Raw genomic sequence first — 21,767 nt, forward strand, 5'->3', positions numbered from 1 at the left:
CCGTCCTCGCTGCCGCGGGGCCCATCTCTCCGGGACTCAGTGCTGCCCGCCGTCGCCCGTGCGGATGTGCTCAGGGTGGCCGCTGCAGGCCCTGGCCTGCTCTTGAAGGGGAACGAACTCCTGCCCGATCAGGAAGCTTCATCTCACGCTTGCCTGAGTTCTGCACACGCACCCCCACGTTACGTAAGCCACGCGCGAAGCGTTGTGTGGCGTTGAGGGTGGCCGCGATGCGGATGCGGGGGTGTCTTCGGGAGGCTGCGGCCCGGCCGTCTTCCCTTGGGTCAGGGCTGTACGTTCCCCCAGAGTAAAGCGCCTCCCCGGCGGCGGGGTGCTGTGCCGGCCTCGCTGAGGAGCTGAAGCCAACGTGAGCAGAGAGACTTGCACAGTTTCTGTCCTGCGGCCTGGAGGACTCACGTGGACACGCTCTGTCCGCACAGGAGCGTCCAGGTCGTTCCCTGCGTGGCTTAGAAGCAGCCCTCCCGGGACTGGCGGCGAGGCGGGCCCGGGCCCTGAATGGCATGGGCTGCGGATAATGCTGTTTAATTTCCCTGGATAATCTCTGAACTTTCCATTTCGGTCTGCCTGTGTCACCCTTTGTATTTTTAAATCATCTCCCGTAAAGGTTACCCGTCGAAGCGTGCGCGGAGAGCATCAGACACCGCCTGGTGGGGACCCGGCCCCTCCCTCGCTCGCGCCCCTCCCGAGGCACCGTCCTGCTGAGGACCCTCCGGCATGGGCCCGGGTGTGCGCCACCCCTGTCCGGTCAGGGCAGAGCTGGCCTCTGGGTGGTGCCAGCCAGCGTCCGCTGCCTGCACGGGCCCCGCTCACGCTCCCCAGTCCCTCCGGGCAGGCCTGGCTGCCGAGACGTGTCTGCGAGGCGCGGGTGGGTCTCGCGGAGCAGCTCCTGGGAAGGAATCAGAGTTTTCAGTAGAACAGTCCTGCGTGCTGCTCTTCCGACTTCCTGGCGCTTTCCAGACCCCCTGCCGGAGCAACTCACAACCCCTTCTCCAAACAGCGTCTTCAGCCTTCAGCCTGGAACGGACCCGCGGCCCCTGTCGGCACGTGTCGCTGCACCGTGGCCGCGCGGGACAGGTGTGCAGGGCGAGGCTCCGCCCGGCATCCTCACCCAGGCCCGTGTTGCTGGCCGCGCCCTCAGCACCCGGTCCCCACACCCCAGGTCCGCCGCGAGGCCTAGTAGGTAGGGATGGCCCAGACCTGCCCACACATCCCGGCAGGCCGTGAGCCACGCAGCGGCGGGAAGAAGCCAGGCGGGGGTGGTGTGGGGCGGTCAGCTCGGGCTCTGGAGCCTGCGCTCGGCAGGGCTGCAGCCGGGACTGGACACTCCCAGCCGCGGGGCTGCCTCCCAGGTCTGGGGTTTACGGCACCCCGAGGCGGCCATGAGCTTCAGTTTTCACAGCTGTGTCGCGCTTTGCACCTGTGCAAACTGAAGCTCCAGTGGCCTCCTGCTGGCCGAGGGCCTCTTGGTAAAAAACCTGATGACCGTGGTGGCTGTGCCTCTGGCGTGGGTTCTCGCCTCGCCCCGCACGGCCGTGTGCACACCTGCTCCTGCCTGCTGAGTGTGCCCCGCAGGGGTCTCCAGCTGCCCGCGCTGCCCTGCCCTCACCGCACGCAGGGACAGGTTGTGCCGGTCCTCTGGACGGCACAAGGGCTTGCCCAAGGGCTCTTCCTTGGCTGGCCCAGCTCTGCTCCTGCTTTTCGGGCTGGGTGTTCTTGGCGGGGGATGGGTGTTCTGGGGGGATGGGCATTCTAGGGGGGATGGGCGCTCTGGGGGGCATGGGCGCTGAGGTCTTTTGCTCCTGAGTCCGTAGTGCCTGCTCCCTGCACCCCCGTGTTTCTGAGCTGACACCTCTCGAGCTGCTCCGAGGCTGCCGCACCCTGGCTGTAATTAGAGGCTGACACAGGATGATTTATTGGTGGAGGTTTCCTTAGAAATTTACCTTATGTTTTGGGGCTAAGAGATGCGTGTCAGGGGCCCAGGTTTACGGCTCTCGTCCTGCCCCACTTCACACGCCTGTACTGCCGGCGTCCCAGCACCTGGCCTGGCGTCGCCTGCCCTCCGTCTCTGCGCCGTGCACGGCATGTGGCCATTCGGTTTCTGGATTAGGCCTTGGTGGGCCTTAAAGTGTTTTTCTTTTCTTCCCGGTTTTACCGAATTGCCATCTGCGTGCGTAGCTGCACAGTTTGGGAGCGCCTCACACCTCACGCGCGCACATGCCTCACTCACCCCCATCTGTGAGTTTTTCGATATTTACACAGATTAGCAGAGTTTAAGATGTGGGCCAGTGAGCACCAGGAGAGCAGGGAAGCTTCTCGCAACCCCATAAAGACTGGGATGCCAGAGGCACGTGGACGCTGGCCTGGGGGACCGGCCAGGATCCTCCCTGTTCAGGGCAGGCCCCAGCAGCCTGTGGGTGCCCAGCCCCGGTGAGCTGGTCCCAGGCGGCTCACCCACCACTTTCGCCCCTCGGGGACACCCCTCAGGTCAGCCGGCCCCTGGTTAAAACAGGGCCCTTTAGGATGTGGACGTGACGGTAGTGTCCCGCATCCCCGCGGTGGGCACGACTCACCTGGTCACCTGCCCCTGCCAGCTTTGGGTCTGTGAGGTGGCTCTTCATGCGAGGACCTCGGGGAAGTCCCCTCTCCCTGGTGCTGGGGCAGCACCAGGCCAGGGCGACCCTGGGGTCAGTTGCCCCCCTCAGGTTCCTCCAGGCCAGCGCACTTGGCTTCTCCTCTGGCTCTGATCACGCTCCGCAGCAGCCCTGCAGTGTCTTCCCGGGGGCGCCCTCACCGGCTGGTGGGCACCTTCCTTGGAACCTTGAGGAAAGGACTCGTATTTGATCAAATTTAGCTGGGGGAGGAGGGTGACTGGCGTGTGGGTGAGGGGAGCAGGCTGCCTTAGCTCCGGGCGCCCCGTCTTCCTGGGCGAGCGCCCACGGTGATTGAAGCCGGCCAGCGGCCTCGCTCCGCTTTGGAACTGATTGCTGGAAATCAAGAGCCTTCCAAAAATATCAGAGAAATCACATGCGAGATAATTCGAGTCTCTTCGCTTTTTAGACTCCTGCCAAGCTTTCTCCATGACCCCAGCAATTACCGCGGGATCAGCCTCCCTCCTGGAAAGACGTGCCCAGCCCAGCTCGCTGCTAGCGCCCGGCTCGGGCCTCTGGGAGGCTGAGGCTCCTGCTGAGCAGGGCCGAGTTCAGCACTTGGCGCAGCGCTGCCAGGGCTGGAAAGGTGCTGCAGGGACTGCAGGTCACGCACTGAATTAAACGATTCAGGCGCCGCTGCTGCAGGCTGAAGCCGGCCCGCGCCGGGCGGTGTCCTCCCTGGAGCTGGCCCTGCTGGCCCCGGCCTCAGCCCTGGCCTCCGGGCAGGGCAGGGGAAGCCTGAGGTCATGTTGTTGAAAGATGTTTATTTGCACTCCCCCGTCGTCGTTGAAGTTGGCGGCTTTTGCTGTTTCGCTGAAATCCTTGCCAGAGTGGGGCCTGGCCCTCCACGGGGAGACGGGGGCCGCGCTCTGCGGCGGCGCTGGAGCGACCTTCCTCCTCCGGCTGCTCGCCGGTGGCTTCTTCTTAACCCCCGCCGCTTCATCCTCGCGGTTGGCTTCACCTGCTGGTGACAGGCCAAGCGCTCAGTCAGGCCGGGTCCTCCGTGGCGCCTACCTGCGCTCCACAGCACCCCGATATCAGGCCGTGGTGGCCCGTGCTGACCTTGATCAAAGACTTATCACGCGACAGATTCGGGAACCTCCGGGCCCCAGCGAGCGTGGGGAGACGGACGGCGTGTGGCTGTCGGCGTTGCGAGCAGCCAGCGGGCGCAGGGAAGGCATGGCAACGCTGCAGCCCGGGTCTGGGGTCCCCCCGCCACGCGTCTTCCTGTCCCAGTTCGGACCATTCTTGGCCGTGGGTCTAGGCTGGAAGCAGGAGCCTGCTTCTTCCTTGTAGCCTGAGAGAAGCCCCCTCTGCTTCCCCCAGGGGGCCTCCAGGACCTGCCTCAGGGGCCGCCGCCGGCCCTCCCCCCAGCCTGCATCAGTCCCCTGGTACTGAACACAGACGGGGGCGCCGGGCGCCCTGCACTGTGCAGCGGGGAGCGGAGGGGCTGGTGTCCCCCTTACTGTCGTGGTTTCTCAAGTGGCCCCTTCCCCTCACCTTGCATCTCCAAGCTGGTGACGACAGTTGCTGGCGCAGGAGACGAGAGGTAATGGTATGTTTTTGAAGTGTAATGAAGAAGAGATTACACATCCCGCGTCGGTCTGCTCTGGGGAGGGGATAACTCAGAGTCTCTCTGTAGCTTTTTAAAAAGTCCCCCATTTTTGTGTTTTTCTCAGCTGTATATGGATTTTTACTTCAAGGAAAATTTTATGTAGTTACATTAGTCTTAATATTTACTGATTTTCTGTAGAGTTAAAATGGACAAATGAAAGCCCCCGAGGATGAGAAATTTATATTGTAAAGTAACAAAGTAAATATATGTGCACCCGCCTTGAACTGTTGTTAGGGAATTTTAGGGAATTACTTGTGTGCCGAGCTCATGAATTATTCAGCGTCGGGCTGCGTTCCTCCTAGAATTCATCACCCACTAGGTCCTTTAACAATCATTGATTTATTAAAAGTCACTTTCCAGAATTAGATGTAAAGCTCTGTCGTCCCGTCGCGGTTTTCCTGGGAAAGCGGGGTGCGTGCTTCTCCGAAGCTGCTTCTCTCCATGAGCCCCGCTCTGGGAGAGGTCAGGCAGCCCTTTGCAGCTGAGGGGGTGGGCACATCCGAAGACCCCCAGAGAAGCGAGGACACCTTCCTTGCTCCCTTCTCCACTTGCAGGAGGGACAGCGGCGGCTCGTCCTGGCCCCGACACAGCGGGGGCCGCTGCGTCCCAGCCGTCTGGTCCCCCGCCTGCTGCCTCCCGGCCTTTCCTGCAGGTCTTGGGAAATGGTGCTGCTTCTGGGACCTGGAATGAGAACCGCCTGTGAGTGGGCGGGCCGGGCCCTCCCAGGCTCGCTGCAGCAGAGGCTCCAGGCCACGCAGGGCTCTGAGCTCAGCTGTCCAGGTGCTGCCCTGAGGGTGGGCAGGGCGGTGGCAGCCAGGATCCCTCCATTCAGAAGCCAGGGGGCTATGAGCAGGGAGCAGGCAGGCGCCCCCACCCGAGGAGACCAGGCTGTGAATGAGGGCGCAGTCCCTGGGGACTCCCGTCCTGAAGGTGTCCGGAGTTGGCCTCCAGTTACCTCCCGTTAACCCAAGTTCACCTGCAGCTCACCTAGGTCAGCTCTAGTTACCGCCAGAGGGGCACGCCGTCACCCGGCTCCTGGATGGCGCTGAGCCTGCAGCCCGCACAGACCCGGAAGTCAGCTCTGTGCGCCCCCACGTTGCCTCTGACTGGACGGGTTTGTGTTGTGTTTTCTCTTTGTGAGGGCTGAGAAAACCGCTGAAAGGAACCTGAGAACGAGAAGCTGAGCAGGGAGACAGAGTGTGCCGTGGCCATCAGTGCCGTGGCGCGCCTTGGGGCCGGGGCCTGGTCTTTGTGCCAGTGGATCCACCGCCCTCCCTGCGTGCAGGTGCCTGGGCTTGGGGAGCAGCACTCGGGCTGTTTCTGTGAACACTTTGTTTAAGGTATTTTTCATATTTTAAAGAATCAAATTTGAGAAGTGATGTGATAATTTCTGAGAGTACAATTCTTAGAAAATTAGAAGTCCATGTTGCTTCCTTGGTGAATGTGAAGGAAAGTCCTAGAATGTTGCAGATGTGTGAGCCCAGCAGTCCTTCGTGTGGGCTCGTGGTCAGACTCCCCATCAGAATTGACTGTCTGCTTGCTTTTTTATTAGTGAGCTGCAGGGATTAACAAATTGTAGGGACTGGTTTTGCCCATAAGCAAGAAATGGGTAAAGGTAGAAATGTGTGGGCAGTCCGCTTGGAGGACTAGCTGCACGTCACTCTGCTTCATGGAATTGCTAAAATGCAGAAGAAAGTTCTTAAGTAGGACATCTGTGACATAACAAATTAGAACCTGGGAGAGCAAAAATATTTTCACAGGGTCTAAAGCCAGTGAATCAAAATAATTGTGTAGATCATGCTGGAGTTCAGATATAACCTAGATAAATTCTCAGCCCTGGCACCCATCTGTCAGAAAATGAAACTCCGGCTCTCACTTAAAATGGCTCTTTCAGACTAAGGTCATCCAGCTGTGTCTAAAATGGACAGGAAATGTCAGTTTCATATGTTACCCGGCACATTTCATACCGCTCCACTTAAGGCTGTGTCGGCCTGGCCCATAAAAAGCCCGTGATGTAGGTCTCGCCCTAAATGAAACAAGCGTTGCGGTCAGCAACGGGGCCTGGCCAGGCCAGCAGGGGCTTCTCCAACCCCCCACCCCCCACCCCGGGCCCCGCTCCAGGTCAGGAGGACGCTTCTCTGGAATCTGCTGCTGTTTAACTCTTTATAAACGAACGTGGTGGTGGGGGGGGTGACTTGGGCTAGGCGTTTTATTCAAAGTGAGCGTCGCTGCCTGCAGGCGATTCTGTTTGTGTGCTATTTTACGTAACTCTTTATGTTGGGAGGTTTACGGGGGTTGTGTAGAGAGAAGATTGGCTTTGGGGAGCACTGCCCTTGCTGATTGCCTTACAGGTGCTGCCCAGTCCCGGGGCAGAAAGAGCTTTCTCTTTGAGGCACGGGAGGCAGGCTGGGTGGCCCAGGCAGCACAGGCATCCCTGGTGCAGCCCTGGCAGAAGAGGTGGCGGCCACACCTGGGCAGCCGCTACCACGTGGGTGGAGGTCCCTGCTGGGACCCCGGCCCTGCCAGAGGCTGAATGCCGTGTCTCTGTGCTCCCTGGTGTGGAGGTGGGCTCTTGCAGGATCGCGGGTTTCAGGCCCCCAAGGACACGGAGGCAGAAGTGAGTGGAGCTCTTCCACGAAGCCCCCGCTCTGGTGCCATCTGACCCAGGAAAGGGTGGGCGGTACCGTGGTCCTGGGCTGGCTGGCCACAGTGCCTGCCCCAACCCACTGCCCTCATCCATCCTCGGGGCCAGGCTGGAGGCCCGGGCACTGGGACCGCTGGAGCGTGAGAGGTGAGCAGAGCCTTTCCAGGTTCCAGAGGCGCCTCCTTCAGCAAAGGCAGGTGTGGTGGGGGGGGGGGGGCAGGAATTGTAATAAAAACGCCCTCCAACACCGGCTTTGCCATTTATGGGCTTTGCACTCACTTTGTTAGGAAACTGGCTGAAGCAACAGTTGGCTTTTTGCATAAACGAGTCGTGCCAAGCATCCCCGTGAAATGCTGCTGGGGTCTGATGGTCAGTGCTTCCTGGAGCTTGGCCCAGCGGCTCACGTGTGGCCCACAGCTTCTCCTCCTGCGCCTTCCACACCGACGGTCACAGCAGCTCTGTCCCTTCGCCACGCGGACATTCCCCGTTTAAAAGCTCCATTTAAGCAGTCTCACCGAGGCTGTGCAGCCAGCGTGGGCCGGACACGCAGCCAGGACGCTGAGTTAGCACGCGAGAAACATTCTTGTCCATCTTCTAACGCATGAAATCTTCATGTAAGGGTTTGAAAGTTTGAATCCTCTTATTGAGCGTTTTGATAATGGACTGATTTAAGAAAGTGCAGAGTCACAACAGGTCACCTTAGGTGTGACGTTTACTTCCTTAATAACAAATGGTAACAGCTACATTGAGGGGTGTCTTGGGGTCAGAGACTTTACCATGTGTTCATATTCATTGCAGGTTTCACTTACTATGATTTGGAGAAAACAAGATTAGTGTGTGAATTCAGAACTCATGCAAAAGCTACACTCAGGGCTGTTCGAATTGTAAGAACTAAGATTTATTTTCCCCCGTGGTCTGCTGAGCGCTGTCTATGGGTTGTTCAAGGCTTTTGGGGTGAGTACTACAGATTTCAGACACATTTTGCTGTGGCCCCATGTAAATATACCTATAGGAATAAATATATGAAACTGATATTTCACAAAACATTGGTAGCCCTCGTCAGTTGGCATTCCCTCACCGTTCGTCTGTTTCCTTACATTGGTGCTAATTTGGGACAGCATTTGAGCTCCCCCAGGTGTGCTGCCATCGTCCTCTCACCCCACAGCTCCTGTTCCCTGGTGTTTTGTATTTTACCCCATTTGCAAAAAAGTGCTGGTTCTGACCCAGAAGATCCGTGCCTGGCTCCCTCACCCTAACGTGCTTTGTGTGTCGTCCAGGTTCAGGATGGCAGGAACAAGGGCTGTGTTCACCAGTCTGCACACCTGGGTAACTAGCCCCCACACCTGGGCTGCTACCTGGTCCTGCACACGTGGGCTCCGGGTTCCACAAGCCTGGGTTACTAGCCCCCCCATACCTGGGCTGCTAACTCGTCCCTCACGCCTGGGCGTGGTCCCTCCTGGCAGCTCCTGAACACTCTGGGAACGCCCCTTTCCGTGAGGGCTCCTGTCCGGGGACCTCCTGTGGGTGGCACAGAGGAATCGCCCCCGTCTTTGTGCGTCCTGCTGTCCACACTTATTTTGGTGCTGTGATTTTAACTGTTTTTATATCTTGAGCTAAAATTAAAAACCTGTACAAACAAGTAAACAAAGGTCAAAGCAGAACCTCTTGTGGTAACTCTGTGTCCCGTGGCCTGCATGTGTGGTCGTCTGAGTCCCGCCCAGCCCTGCCCTCCTGGCCCTCGTGGGTGGCCTGCCGGGTGTCCCTGTCTGCGCCCCCACGGCCCTCGCTGCCCCCCCCCCTTGTGCTCTGCTCGGCAGCCCTGCCTGTCTCGCCCACCCCAGCGTCCACCCTGCCTGCCCTCCTGCATCCCTGCCCTGGAGAGTCCCCTCCCCGGCTCCTGTCGGCCTCCACCTGCCCTGAGCCCCTGACCCCTCGCGGCCAGCGCCGGATCCGGGTCTCCTGGTGCTGCCCCCGGGGCCTGCGGCCGCTGGTCCCCTCTGGCCGCGCCTTCGCCTGGGGACCGGCGCCCCCCGCCTCCTCCGAAACCCGCAGGATGGACCCCCGGGCTTGCGCTGGGCGCGGTGCGGGCCAGCTCTGGGGCGTGGCGCCCCGGCCCAGGGAGACGCGGGCCAGGACTGCGGGGAGGTCGCTCCGGTTCGAGGGCGGACCCCGGAGCGGCCTGCGCTGGGGTGGCGGGGCTGCGCCCGCAAAGCCTCGCGGGGTGTGCGGCAGACGCGGCGCCCAGGCGGAGAGGGAGGGGCGCGGTGGCCGCCGCCACTCGGCCGCCCGGGCCCGGGCCGGCCCTGGACACGCCCGGCCCTGGACACGCCGGCTCTGGACACGCCCGGCCCTGGACACGCCGGCCCTGGACACGCACAGCCCGGGCTGGCCCTGGACACGCCGGCCCTGGACACACCCGGCCCTGGACACGCCGGCCCTGGACACGCCCGGCCCTGGACACGCACAGCCCGGGGCTGGCCCTGGACACGCCGGCCCTGGACACACCCGGCCCTGGACACGCACAGCCCGGGGCTGGCCCTGGACACGCCGGCCCTGGACACACCCGGCCCTGGACACACCCGGCCCTGGACACGCACAGCCCGGGGCTGGCCCTGGACACGCCGGCCCTGGACACACCCGGCCCTGGACACGCCGGCCCTGGACACGCCGGCCCTGGACACGCCGGCCCTGGACACGCCCGGCCCTGGACACACCCGGCCCTGGACACGCACAGCCCGGGCTGGCCCTGGACACGCCGGCCCTGGACACGCCCGGCCCTGGACACACCCGGCCCTGGACACGCCGGCCCTGGACACGCCCGGCCCTGGACACACCCGGCCCTGGACACGCACAGCCCGGGGCTGGCCCTGGACACGCCGGCCCTGGACACACCCGGCCCTGGACACGCACAGCCCGGGGCTGGCCCTGGACACGCCGGCCCTGGACACGCCCGGCCCTGGACACGCCCGGGCCCAAGGCCGGCCCTGGACGCCCCCGAGCCCGAGGCCGGCCGGGACGCGCGCTGCGGGAAAGGCCTGTCCGGTCCCCGGGGGCCTGGGCGCGGGAGCTGCGGCGGCGGCTGTGCCGGGCCAGGAACGCGCTTCCGGGCGGCTGCTCGCCAGACGCTGGCGTGCGCCGTTCCAGCCGCTCGGCCGGGCTGCGGTCACGCGGGGTCAGGCGGGGTCACGCCGGGGTCACGCCGCGCGCCGCCTCAGGGCGGGACCCCGTGGCCTACTGCGCGGGCTGGGCTGGACCCGGCCTGTGCCGCCACCTGGAGTCCTGGAGACGGCGGCCGAGGGTGAGTGCGCCCCAAGTTCTGGAGCCGCGGCCTCCCGCCCCTCCCCCCCACCCCACCCCGCGCCGCCCGTCCTCCGCGGGCCTGTGGGCGGCGGGGCCCGGGGTCTGCGCGGGCCAGTTTGGAGAGATTCCCCGCCCCCGCCCCCGCCTCCTGGAGCGGCCTGTGGCGAGCGGCCCTGACCAGTGAGGCCCACAGAGAGCCGCCCTGACCCGGCCTGTGGAGAGCCGCCCTGACCCGGCCTGTGGAGAGCCGCCCTGACCCCGGCCCCGAGAGCCGCCCTGACCCCCGGCCTGTGGAGAGCCGCCCTGACCCGGCCTGTGGAGAGCCGCCCTGACCCCCGGCCCCGAGAGCCGCCCTGACCCCCGGCCTGTGGAGAGCCGCCCTGACCCCCGGGCCCCGAGAGCCGCCCTGACCCCCGGCCTGTGGAGAGCCGCCCTGACCCGGCCTGTGGAGAGCCGCCCTGACCCGGCCTGTGGAGAGCCGCCCTGACCCCCGGCCTGTGGAGAGCCGCCCTGACCCGGCCTGTGGAGAGCCGCCCTGACCCCCGGCCTGTGGAGAGCCGCCCTGACCCGGCCTGTGGAGAGCCGCCCTGACCCCCGGCCTGTGGAGAGCCGCCCTGACCCGGCTTGTGGAGAGCCGCCCTGACCCCCGGCCCCGAGAGCCGCCCTGACCCCCGCCTGTGGAGAGCCGCCCTGACCCCCGGGCCCCGAGAGCCGCCCTGACCCCCGGGCCCCGAGAGCCGCCCTGACCCGGCCTGTGGAGAGCCGCCCTGACCCCCGGGCCCCGAGAGCTGCCCTGACCCGGCCTGTGGAGAGCCGCCCTGACCCGGCCTGTGGAGAGCCGCCCTGACCTGGCTTGTGGAGAGCCGCCCCGACCCCGGGCCACGGAGAGCAGGGCCAGGGGAGCGCGGCGGAGACCGGCCGGAGCCCGGGAGAGTGAAGATTGTCCGGGTGGGCGGCTCCGGCCCCGCGCGCGCTTGGCAGAGGCCGCGGGCAGGTCGTCCGGGCCTGGCAGCCTGAGGGCTGGGGACTCCCCTTGCCCAGATCCCGGCGACCTGCCCAGGCCGGCTGGCACCACCTGCGGCCGCACTGCCCGGGATTCTCCAGGTGGGAAGCCCGGCGGCCCCGGGAGACGGGGCTGGGCGGGAAGGTTCTGGCCGTGGGGTGCGGGGAGCTGTGATTGCGGCCGAGGGAAGGACAGTGCCCAGGGGCGCCTGGGGGCCTGGGGCTGGCGCAGAGCCCTGAGCACAGCTGGGACGAGGTGGGCGCCGGGGTGTGCAGGGCTGCCGCGGGGAGGCCTGGCGGGCAGTGCAGCTGCCTCTCCTGGTGGAGGAGGCGCCCCGGGCTGAGGAGCCAACGAGCCAACGGGAGAGCCCGGCCATGGGAGGTGAGGCGCGACCCGCACAGCTCCAGAGCCTGGCTCGGTGGCGCTCCCCTTGGGTGGCGTTGGCCTGTCCCCCGCGGGGTTACGGGGAAGAGCCAGCGAGCAGGGCCGTCTCTGGTCGGAAACCATTTTGTTGAAAAGGGCATCGTGAGCCAGGCAGGGCCTCCTGCCCACGGTCACCGGAGGGCGCGCCGCCCGCAGCCCGAATGGGGTCCGCTGGCCACAGCCCGGTGCTGGTCCTGGGACTTCAGGCAGGGGGAGCGGCTCTTCTGGCCCCGCATCACGAGTTTTCAACGCAGACGCACCTGGCAGCTGCGATGGCAGCTTCTGGCGGGGTTGGCCCGATGCCTGGCACCAGGAGCCCTATGCCACCTGATCAGGGTCATCCCCGCACCCCGAGGGCGCTTCAGCTCTGGGGGGGTGCACCTCGAGTCTGGTGCCTCATGCCCACGCTACTTCCAGCCCCTGCTGTGCGCGAGGGCCTGAGCCCGCCCCGTGGCCTGAGGGGCGCTGGCCCCGGCAGGGCACAGGGGTGGAAGCTTTGGGTGAGGATGCTGGGGGGCAGGCGCCGGGTGCAGGGGACACCGGTGCTCTGGGGGGTGGACAGTGGCGGTCTCGGGCAGGTGTGGGGGAGTGGGGGGGATAGAGGGGTGGGGTTGGGGAGTGGAGGGGGGCGCTGCAGAGGAAGGCAGGGCCGTGCGTGCCTGGCCGGCTCCCAGGGACTAGACCGCCAGGGAGTGCCTGAGCGAGGGCCCGGCCTGCTCCCTAGGGAGATGGTTTCCCTGCTTGCCGAGGAGCGCGTGAGCCGCAGCATCGGGCGCAGAGAGCACCGTACCCCGCCACCCGGAGGGTGGGCGTGCGGCTGAGTGTGATGTTTCTGACGGGGCTTAGCCTTTCTGGGGACTCCCTGGCCTCAGGAGCCCACCGGAGCTGCCTGGCAGAACCGAAGAGGCTCCCGTGACCAGGAGCTCCCCAGGGGCCCGGAGCCCTGTGCCAGAGACGTGCGTGTTTCCCAAATAAGCTCCAGTCGCTCGTGGAGGGGCGTGAGGGGCCGCCGAGGCTTCCTCTGCGAACAGGAGCCTTGGACGCGCCGAGATCTGGGGAGATGGTCGCGCGGCCGCGGAGGCTGGTCAGGCATCGCGCGGCAGCTCATCGCACGAGGAACCCCGCGGCCTGTTGCTGGGGACACCACCTGCTGCAGTGACAACGTCAAATAAGTGACTTGGGTCCACTGCACTCACCCCTTGCTCAGAAGCCGGGGGAGTCGGCTCTCTGTGGCCCGTCGGGTCTATTGATCAGGAAATTTGCATCTGGAATTAAGTTGGAGCTGCTGCTGTTTGCACACGAGGCATTGATCTTGCATCTTTTAAAAAGCCTCAGATAGTTTCCATTCAGTTTTAGGCTTTTTCACAGAGAACCCCGCCCCCGAGTGAACCCGGCGTGTGAGGGAGGGTCAGTGAGACCCTCGCACCCCTGACCCCTGCGCGCAGCGGCTCCGGCGCTTGCTCTGACTCCAGCCCCGCGAGGCTCCCGGTGCCCGGGCGCTGAGTCTCGCTGCCCAGGGCTGTGCGGCAGGAGGAGCGCCTCTGGCTGTTCCCGCTGTGCACACCCGGCCTGTGGGGCATCTGAGCAGCGGCCCCTCCCTGAGAATGGATTCGGGGTGAGGCCCTGACCACGGCTGAAGTGTTGGTGGTTGCTTTTGGCTTTTGATCGTGTTTTCTTCCTCAGCCTTCTACCCTGTCGCGTAAGCGGGGCGATCACCCCCTGCCCTGGAAAATCCACGAAAAACCCCCTTTTGCACTTGAATGTGGGCACCTGGGGCTGAGGTGCGGTGGCCCCGAGGGGCCGTCCTGGCGCAAGGGAGGTGCCGCCCGCACGTGGCCAGGACCAGGGTGTCGGGCTGGCGGGGCCCCAGCGGGAGAGGGGCGGCAGCCTGGGGACGTTTCAGCCCGACCACGGCGAGGCTGCGTCTGTCGAACAAAAGCGACTTTGAAAAAAGGGAACATTGAAAATAAAAGCCAAAAAAAAATATTGTCGGAAAGGGCAGAGTCTCCCGGGCAGAGATGGAAATGTCGGCAGGGACCCTGCGGGAAGCCAAATTAATTTGCTAGCAAAATGGACATAAATACAAGTGAAAAGGAGTTTATGGGGGAGGAGGGGAGACTTGCAGGCCCGGCTGCTCTCCTGGGCGCTGGGGGCCTCATTCTGGAAGAGAGAGGTGAGGGGGAGCGGCCTGGAGGGCCCCGGCCGAGCAGCCTCCATGGAGCCGCGCCAGGAGGCCGCGCCGGGGGACCGGCCAGGTGAATGCGGCCCAACCTTAGGCACAGCACGGTGACAGTTTTGAATTCCAAGGGCAGAGAGAACATTCACACCGAAGTGCGTGCAGAAGAAACAGGGCCCTGGCACAGAAAGGAGAGTGTGGCTGTGACTCGGGCACTGAGGACAGGCGGAGCCTCAGGACTAGGGAGGAGGGCGGGTCTCTCTCTGCAGGGCTGCCCTGCCCTCCGGGGAGGGCTGGTGCTAGGACCCAAGGGCTCAGTGCTCAGCCAGTGCAGCAGCGTGGCCACAGGGTAGGGCGGGCATGGCCAGAGGGCGCCCTGGCAGGGGCAGTGCTGCGGGATGGAGCTCTGGGGACTTAAGCAGCCGGCAGAGGAGGCTTCTCACTGGCTCCCCAAGCGATCTGACTCGGGTTATGTGTGTCTCTGGGGTGATGAGCCCGGCAGCAGGTATGACGACACCGGTGTTTGATGGGGTCCGGGAATGTGAGGCAGTGGCCTGGAAAGGACCCCCAGCAGAAGGGATGTGGTGGAACTGCATTTTCTGCAGCAGAAAGCCTAGCTCATTTCAGAAGGAGCTGCCTGGTGAGGGTGTGTTGGGGTGAAAAGAGGCACAGGTCAGGGTTATCTGAAGGGTGGTGTGTCATGACTGGCCTTCCCCTGGGTGGCTCTTAGAGGTGCCTTCATGATGGAGACTGATGCAGGAGTGTGAGCACTGTCGTGAGAGCACCTGAGGACCTCCGTGATGCTCGACGCTGGGAAATCAGGAACCAGGAGGAAAAGCTTCACTGACAGTAAAAATAGGGTGAGGAAGCAGGAACATATAAGCAAAAAACTAAAATAATATGATAGGATACATCCGAGTTATAACTGAAGCAGGTATGTTAATTACAAAACAGATTTTTTTTTGAGATTTATTTATTTACACATACAAAAAGCGGGGTACAGGTCAGATGTACGGGAGGGTGAGAGGATTCACCAGAGACAGTATGGGGAGCAGAACAGGCAGACTGATGACATACACTACTGAGGGGAGCAGCGGGCAAGAAAGGAGAGGTCTGCTGCGCCATGTGGGTATCTCCCTGGCTGCTGGGGATCGAACCCGTGCTGCAGAGGCTGCGGACAGCTTCATAGCACTAGGGTCAACCCGCTGCACCATCGGGGAGGCCCCCCTCCCCCAAGAAACAGAAAACAGATGTGCTTGCATTAGGTCAATAACCTCCTTAATGTGCCATTTAACGGAAGACACTTCTACAGGAGGTGGCAGGAAAGGGTGGGGCACAGCCCAGGACAGGCCCCTGGCGGTGACCACCACGAGTGCATGGTGCAGCTCAGCCGCCCCACACTGTGAACAGTCATCAGGGTCAAGACACTGAAAGCAGAGGCACCGCGGCGTCCCAGTACCCCTGCTTGCAGGACTGTCACATTGAGGAGACCCCGCCCTCAGCCAGCAGAGCAGCGTCAGAAGTCTGTGCTTCTGACGAAAACAGGCCATGAGGTGTGATGAGTAAGAGAGTGAAAATCCAGCTCTCACCTGACTGGGAATTGAACCTGTGCCCTTGAGTGCACAAGCCCAGGAAGTCCAGAATGAATGAGGTGGTGGTTTCTGCTGCTGTTAGCTCATGCCTTTTCATGGATGCATTGATTTCTGCTTCCCCTTTGGTGTCATTCCAATTCAATAAGACCAGTCCTGAGACTAGAAAGACGCTAAAGTATCAGAATAAAATGCCCCTGTTTGCCCCACCACCTGACCTGCTGACTTGAGTATTACAATTCAGTGAAGATTTATTTCAAATACACAGTGTTTAAATCATGCTTGACCAATATAAATTCATGTTCTGTTTAACACGTCTGGAAACTTTATGAAAATGGATCCTGTAGTAACTCTGAAGGAAGTTTGAGGTTTGAAGACCCCAAGGCTTTAGAGTGACTCCTTCAGAGAGCAGCGACGCTCCCACAACCCCCTGTCGGGAGCGACAAGGAAGTTACAAAAGAAAAAATCAAAATGGCTCTTGTGTCAAAGAAGAAACCCTAACTAAAGTTTGGAATCTATTTTTAAAAGCCACTAAAATATTTATTTGATAGTCCGGCTTATGGTGCTCTGCTTATTCAAACACGAGTGCTTCCTTTTAGACGATGAAAGGTCGACATTCAGTAGACAAAACCCCCCACTCCAGAGACTGGGGAACACACGTCACAAACCAGAAGCAATTAGCCCGAAGCAGTCAGTCGTTTGGAAGGAAGAAATCAGTGTATGGTTCTCTATGCAAGGTCCGTAGACGTGAAAGTAGCCCGTCATGTGGAAAGTCTGGTGGCATCACCACACAGGCCTGTTTCTGACTCAGAAGGACGAGCTGGGGCTGCGTCCCCGGGAGCTGGGGCGGCTGCTAGGGCCGGAAGGGCTGGAGGACTCGGCCCCGCCGGGGCCTGGAGCAGACCCGGTGACTCTTGAGAAAGTGGATACCAGGGTTTTTTTCAGGAAAAAACCTCGCAGATATGACTTAATGGGAGAGGGAAGAAAAAAGTCTGTTTTATGTTTGCTTAGCCTCAGTTCTGCAGAATGCCGGGTTCAGAAGACGGGGCGGCTGAGGGCGGGGCCAGTTCAAGGGATGCGTCACTGGGGGGATTGAAAATGTTTCCGAATTTCCTAGCACTGAGGGGACATCTCCGCTCATTGGTGTTCCTGTTTTGAAAGACCAGCATAAAGATAGAGTCAAGTTTGAGAAAGACTATACCAATTAATAATTTAAAAGATCGTACACCAGTTTTGTTACAATTGCTGATGTAAATATTAGTGCACCAGCACCGCCGACATATTGAAAGCAGTAGAGAAACTTGGATGTTTGCTTTGCAAATGTAGGAAGAGTCCGTTACTCACAAATATGCTGTTCAGCTATTAAATATTTACTGTAAGTTAAAGTAATGATATTGTATGATTCACAATAAATGTATTAAAATACAGTAAGTTGATGAATATGAAATTTTGTATTACTGTTTTGATAGATATTTAAGCCTTTTGATAAAATTGAGCGGCTATATCTCCCAGAATACCTCCTAGCAAAATGTTATAAGGACAATTTCTTAGCATACTTAGAATCGAGGGCATCTGTGAAAAACTGTAGTCAACATAATTTATTAAGAAGACAGGGATGTCCTAGATCTGAGCTTAATCCACAGGGCTCTGAAGGTTGTGGAAGGTAAAACGGAAACAAAATTAATAATAAATAATGGGACAGGACAAAGTGAATTATATTTGAGTCTCTCAATAAAAGTTTTAACATCACTTAAAAACCTTTAGAACTTAAGACTTTAATGTCACAAATGATAAAACCAGTTGCTTTGCTCATGAAACGTAAAGGCAGTGCCGTGCCCCCCCCCAGAGGAAGACAATCAGGATGTGAATATGAAGGGGGACTCCGAGACCCCCTCTGGCCCAGCAGCTTAGCAGGCCACGGAGAAGTGCCTGGTCTGGAGGGGCGCCTTGGGTTCCTCCCCCCCCCCCCCAGGGACAGCAGAGCTGGCGGCTGAGGAGCCAGGTGTCCCCACATTAAGTTTCGTGGAGTTTCGCTACAATTGTTCATAGCCTTATGTGTTTATTTTGTACTGAGCATGGAGCGGAGAACTTTAGCATGACCAATTTGAAGAATCTTAATTTGACCTGGAGGAAAAGTGACTAGAAAAAAGTCCAGGGAATTTAGAAATAAAAGCGAATTCCAAAGCCAAGATGATGTTAACATTGTGTAGCTGGAGTAACAGAAGCAGAAGAAATCACAGTTGAAAACGTAAGTTTATGTTAAGTGATGCTGGGAACAGTGCTGTGGGTTGATAACAAATACTGCAGTGAACTCGTTTGTTTGAACAGTTAGAGCACTCCGTGAAGTTAGAAAGATTTACTTTAGCCTGACATTTCAGTATAAAAATAACCGCACACGTAGAGATGACAGCATAGAATAGCTTGAACTTCTGTGGGAGGGCCCGCACCAGGCCCTCTGGAAGAAGACCAAGAAGATAAGTCAGGTTCCTTAAAGGCCAAACTCCAGGGGTGAGTCTCAGGCTATCACCCCGGTGGCCTGAGTTCGATCCCGGCCAGGGAGCTGGCCCACAGGGTGCAACAGACCTCCCCTGACCCGCCTCGGCAGTGGATTTCAGGGGAGCACTGCTGCTCCCCTCAGCAGTGGATTTCAGTCAGTCCACCTGTTCTGCTCCCCACTCTGTCTCTCACCCCTGGTGGATCCTCTCACCCCTGTACCTCTGGCTGGCACCCCAGTTCTTCCATGCAAAAATAAATAAAATCTTAAAAAAAAAAAGCCTAAACCCCAGCAGACAAAATTTTCCATAAACAGAAAAGTTAGTGCACGTTCTTTGCAGTGTTTTTGATGATTTCAGATACTGGGCGCCTGCGGGCCCAGCAGGACGTGAGTAGATGCATAACTGCCTGTGAGTAATGAGGAGGTGGGCCCATGTGGACTGACGTGGGACTGTCCACACGGTCGGTCACCGACCAGGTCGGGCCTTTGGTCTCAGGGCTGTGGCCACGTCTGTGCCGTGTCTGTATTTGTGTGGAGGGAAAGAGGCCAGAGAAATAAACACCATTCTTGGCACTGGCTGGCACACAGTGGAGATTTTAGCACTTTGTATAATTTACAAATTACTTAGATATTTGTGATGAGCATTTGCCACTTGCATAGTTGGAGAGAGCAGAGCTCTTTGCATTTAGGAAGACGCGTCGGTGCTGGGCCCATTTTCTGGGTCTGTGTTAAGTGGGTCCGGAGCCACCTGCGGCTCTTGGGCGTGTTCTGGAGCCATCAGGGGCGTGTCTGTTCCGCGTGAGGGGGATAGTCCTCGAAGCTTAAGGGGCCAGAACGGACCGAGGCACAGTGCCTGCTGAGCGGCCCTGGCCTGGCTCGGGCTGGCCTGTGCCCGGGCAGCAGTGCAGGCCCTGGGAGTGCCAGGGGCCTGGGACAGATGGCAGGAGCACTCCAGTGCGCCAGGGAAGCCACTCGCGGAGCGGAGTCCGGTTTTGTTCTCGGTCCCTTGGAGACTCGGAGAGTTCGTGAAGAGTAAGGAGGGCGAATGCTGGCGGCCAGCCCATGGTGGCCCTGGCCTTGTGCATTGGGTGTCCTGGCAGAGGGCAGAGCCGTGGCTGAGTGAGGGAGGAAGGGAGGACAGGACCAGGTGCTTGCAGGGCAGTGGCTCCTGCAGTGGCAGGTTGGGGGGTTGGCACTGGGCCCAGTGAGGGGAGGGAGGGGAGGGCCGAGGGGCGGGGGAGGGAGCGCCCCGGCACTGGGGCCAGCACTGAGTGCACTCGTGGAGCAAAGTCCCGCAGCAGAGTGGCTGGCTCCAGCTGTGGGCCAGGCACGCGTGGCCCGGGGGAGGCCAGCCCTGGGGGTGGTCAGCTGGTGGGTTGTGTGTGCTGAGCCCATCGTCACGGGAGTGGCTGGTTTGTCCGGAGGTCGCCTGGGCTTGGGGTCGTCAGGAGGATGGTTTGAGCGCTCGGTGATGAGCATTAGCACAGAGGAGACGCAGGCACAGTCGAGGACCTTGTCAGACCCGTCAGATACGATACAGAGGGCGAAGAATGCCCAGTGGGAGCCAGCGGTCAGCAGCGCAAACAGACCATGGGGCCTGAACAGAAATGTCACACGGGCAGAATGGACCACGCGGCGGGGGGCCTGGGTGAGCTGGACGTGGCCTCAGCCGGACCCATGGGTGGGGAGCTGCGGGGGGCCTGGGGTGCGGGTAGCAGGATGACCTCCTCCACCCTGCCCTGTGGCGGGGGCATCTGTGGGCCGAGCCCCTCTCCCAGTGTGTCCACCTTACAGGTTTGATGAGAACAACGTCTGGTTGTGCTGTGCTTTCTGTGGGGACAGGGCAGGGCCATGTCTTGGGAAGGCAGGGCCTGTGACCAGGCTCCAGCGTGGGTCCCGAGGCAGGTAGGGCATAGGAGGGGATGGCCACGGGGTCCGACCTCAGCTGGTTCTTGCCGAGAACCTTTGGTGTGATCTGGCCTGTGGGTCGCTCATTTGCTAAACAGAAACAACAATAGCTTAGGTCACCGGGTTATTATAAGAATTAAATGGGAAAAAATGAGATTCTGCTTATGTGACATTTAACACAGAATCTGGGGAAACAGTTTCTCAGCGAGGTGGGTGTTGCGGCTGTTGTTATTTTCTGTCGTTGCTAAAGTGGCTTCGCGCGTGGAGGAGTCTGACGTCGGCCGCAAGCTAAGCAGGCGCCGCCGGCGGGCCCTTTGGAGAGTCGCTGGCACAGGCGGGGTCAGCCTTCGGCCTCCGGACCATCTCTTCCTTTCACGTGACATTGAGTCGCTTTGTGGGGCCCCCTCCTGGGGCTTCCTGCCTCGGCCATTTCTAACCCTGGACCCACGGGCCCTTCCAGAGCGCCTGGGGTCCTCTGCGGAGCAGAGCCATCTGCGCGCCTTTGTTCCTTGGTGGCCCTTGGTCCACACGGGCGTCTCAAGGGCTCCCCGACAGCTTCGGCCCAAATGCCCTCATGTCATTGCACTGCCAGCCTGCAGGAAGACGGGTCCATGTGCAAAGGGGTGCAGAGGCTCCTCATGTCGGGGTCAGCAGCCCCCGGTGGCCACTGCTCCCAAGGAGGGACCGTCCACTGCAGGGCCTGACGCCTACCTGAGATGGCTCACGTGGAGGGGGTGAGGGGGCGAGGCCCAGCAGACAGGCCGTGGGAGGGGGGGAGTCAGGCCGAGATACCAGTCCCCGCCCACCTGCTTGTCTCTCAGGAAGCTCGTGAGCTGAGCCCCGAGGTGGGCCCTTCTCCTGCCTGGAAGTGAAAGGCCCACAAGCGCGGGATGGTTTGTGCCCGTGTGGGAGAAACGGGCCTCTATGCCCATGCGCGAGTCTGAAGCGCCCGGGGCTCGCAGAGCCTGAGCTGACCACCCCAGGGGCAGCGGCCGCCGGCCGACCCGCACAGGCACCCGCAGCGTGGCTGCACCTGGACCGCGGGGCTGGGGTCAGGCCCGACCCAGGGCCCGGGGATGCCTGGCTCGGGGCCCAGGGCCAGGAGGGCACGTTTGGGGCGCGCGCTCATGGTGCATGCCTGGTGGTGCATGTCGGGAAGATGGAGCCAGCTTGGCACTCCGTGATGGTTCATGCGTGGGAGAAATGAAAAATTGGTATCTAAAATATGGATCATGAAGTATGGGAAGCTTTGGGGGCCTGTCCCTACGGCCACAATAATGGAAACTGTTAGCCGCAGAGCCGACGTTCTGGGCCTCTGTACAAGGCGCACTCGCAGACCAGCTGCTTGGCAGACGTGATTTTAAGGTCCTATGTAGTTGGGGGACCCTGTTGTTTAGACATCGGCTTACGCTGCGAGGGGAGACATGAGCTCTGGGCCACGCGGAGGCTGTGGGGCTCTGAGCTGACGGCAGCCTAGCGCGTGACCCTCTGAGCACGGGGGCGTCTGGGGATCAGCCTGCGGCGTCAGGCGGGCTCAAGCAGTGAAGGAAACAGGGATCTGGAAGGTGTCCTCAGGAGTCCGCGGGCCAGGGCACGTGTCACAGCCTCGCCGAGGCCGCTGTTTGGGGTGCAGCGCGCAGATACAGGCAGCGGCGCAGGTCCCGGGGTCGCCGTCACTGAGGGACCCAGAACCAGGGCCTTCAAGGCCGGCGGGGTGAGACTGAGGGTTTCCTCAGGCGCACTCTCGGGTCATGCGTAGAGCCGGGAAGACACGGTTCCCTCTCGGGTCCATCGTCCCAGGGGCCTCAGTCATCACCGCGAGCTCAGGCCCGACGGGGCTGGCGGGTGCCGCGCTGTCCCTGCGGCTCCACAGCTGCACCGCTGCTCTCGCTCCGGGGGGCGCGTCTGCGTCGGGTCTCCCTGGTTGGGGCGGGCGCCACGAGGGAAGT

The 21,767-nt window shown here is 61.0% G+C and overlaps 1 protein-coding gene across 4 annotated transcripts in view; it reads left to right on the forward strand.

Annotated features, from left to right (window-relative positions):
* LOC119254937 (contactin-4) overlaps positions 1–21,767 on the forward strand; it is a 470,837-nt gene that overhangs the window by 11,287 nt on the left and 437,783 nt on the right. For 2 of the 4 annotated variants that reach the window (XM_054694281.1, XM_054694437.1), the window contains exon 1: positions 10,187–10,223. The exons of the other annotated variants lie outside the window; for them this stretch is intronic. The gene's annotated coding sequence lies outside the window, so the exon portion shown is untranslated. Of the gene's footprint in view, positions 1–10,186; positions 10,224–21,767 lie in introns of those variants that run through there. 4 annotated transcript variants of the gene reach the window in all.

Source organism: Talpa occidentalis, unplaced genomic scaffold (assembly GCF_014898055.3).
Source record: "Talpa occidentalis isolate TD23 unplaced genomic scaffold, MPIMG_talOcc4v2.1 talOcc4.10, whole genome shotgun sequence".
Taxonomy (NCBI): domain Eukaryota; kingdom Metazoa; phylum Chordata; class Mammalia; order Eulipotyphla; family Talpidae; genus Talpa; species Talpa occidentalis.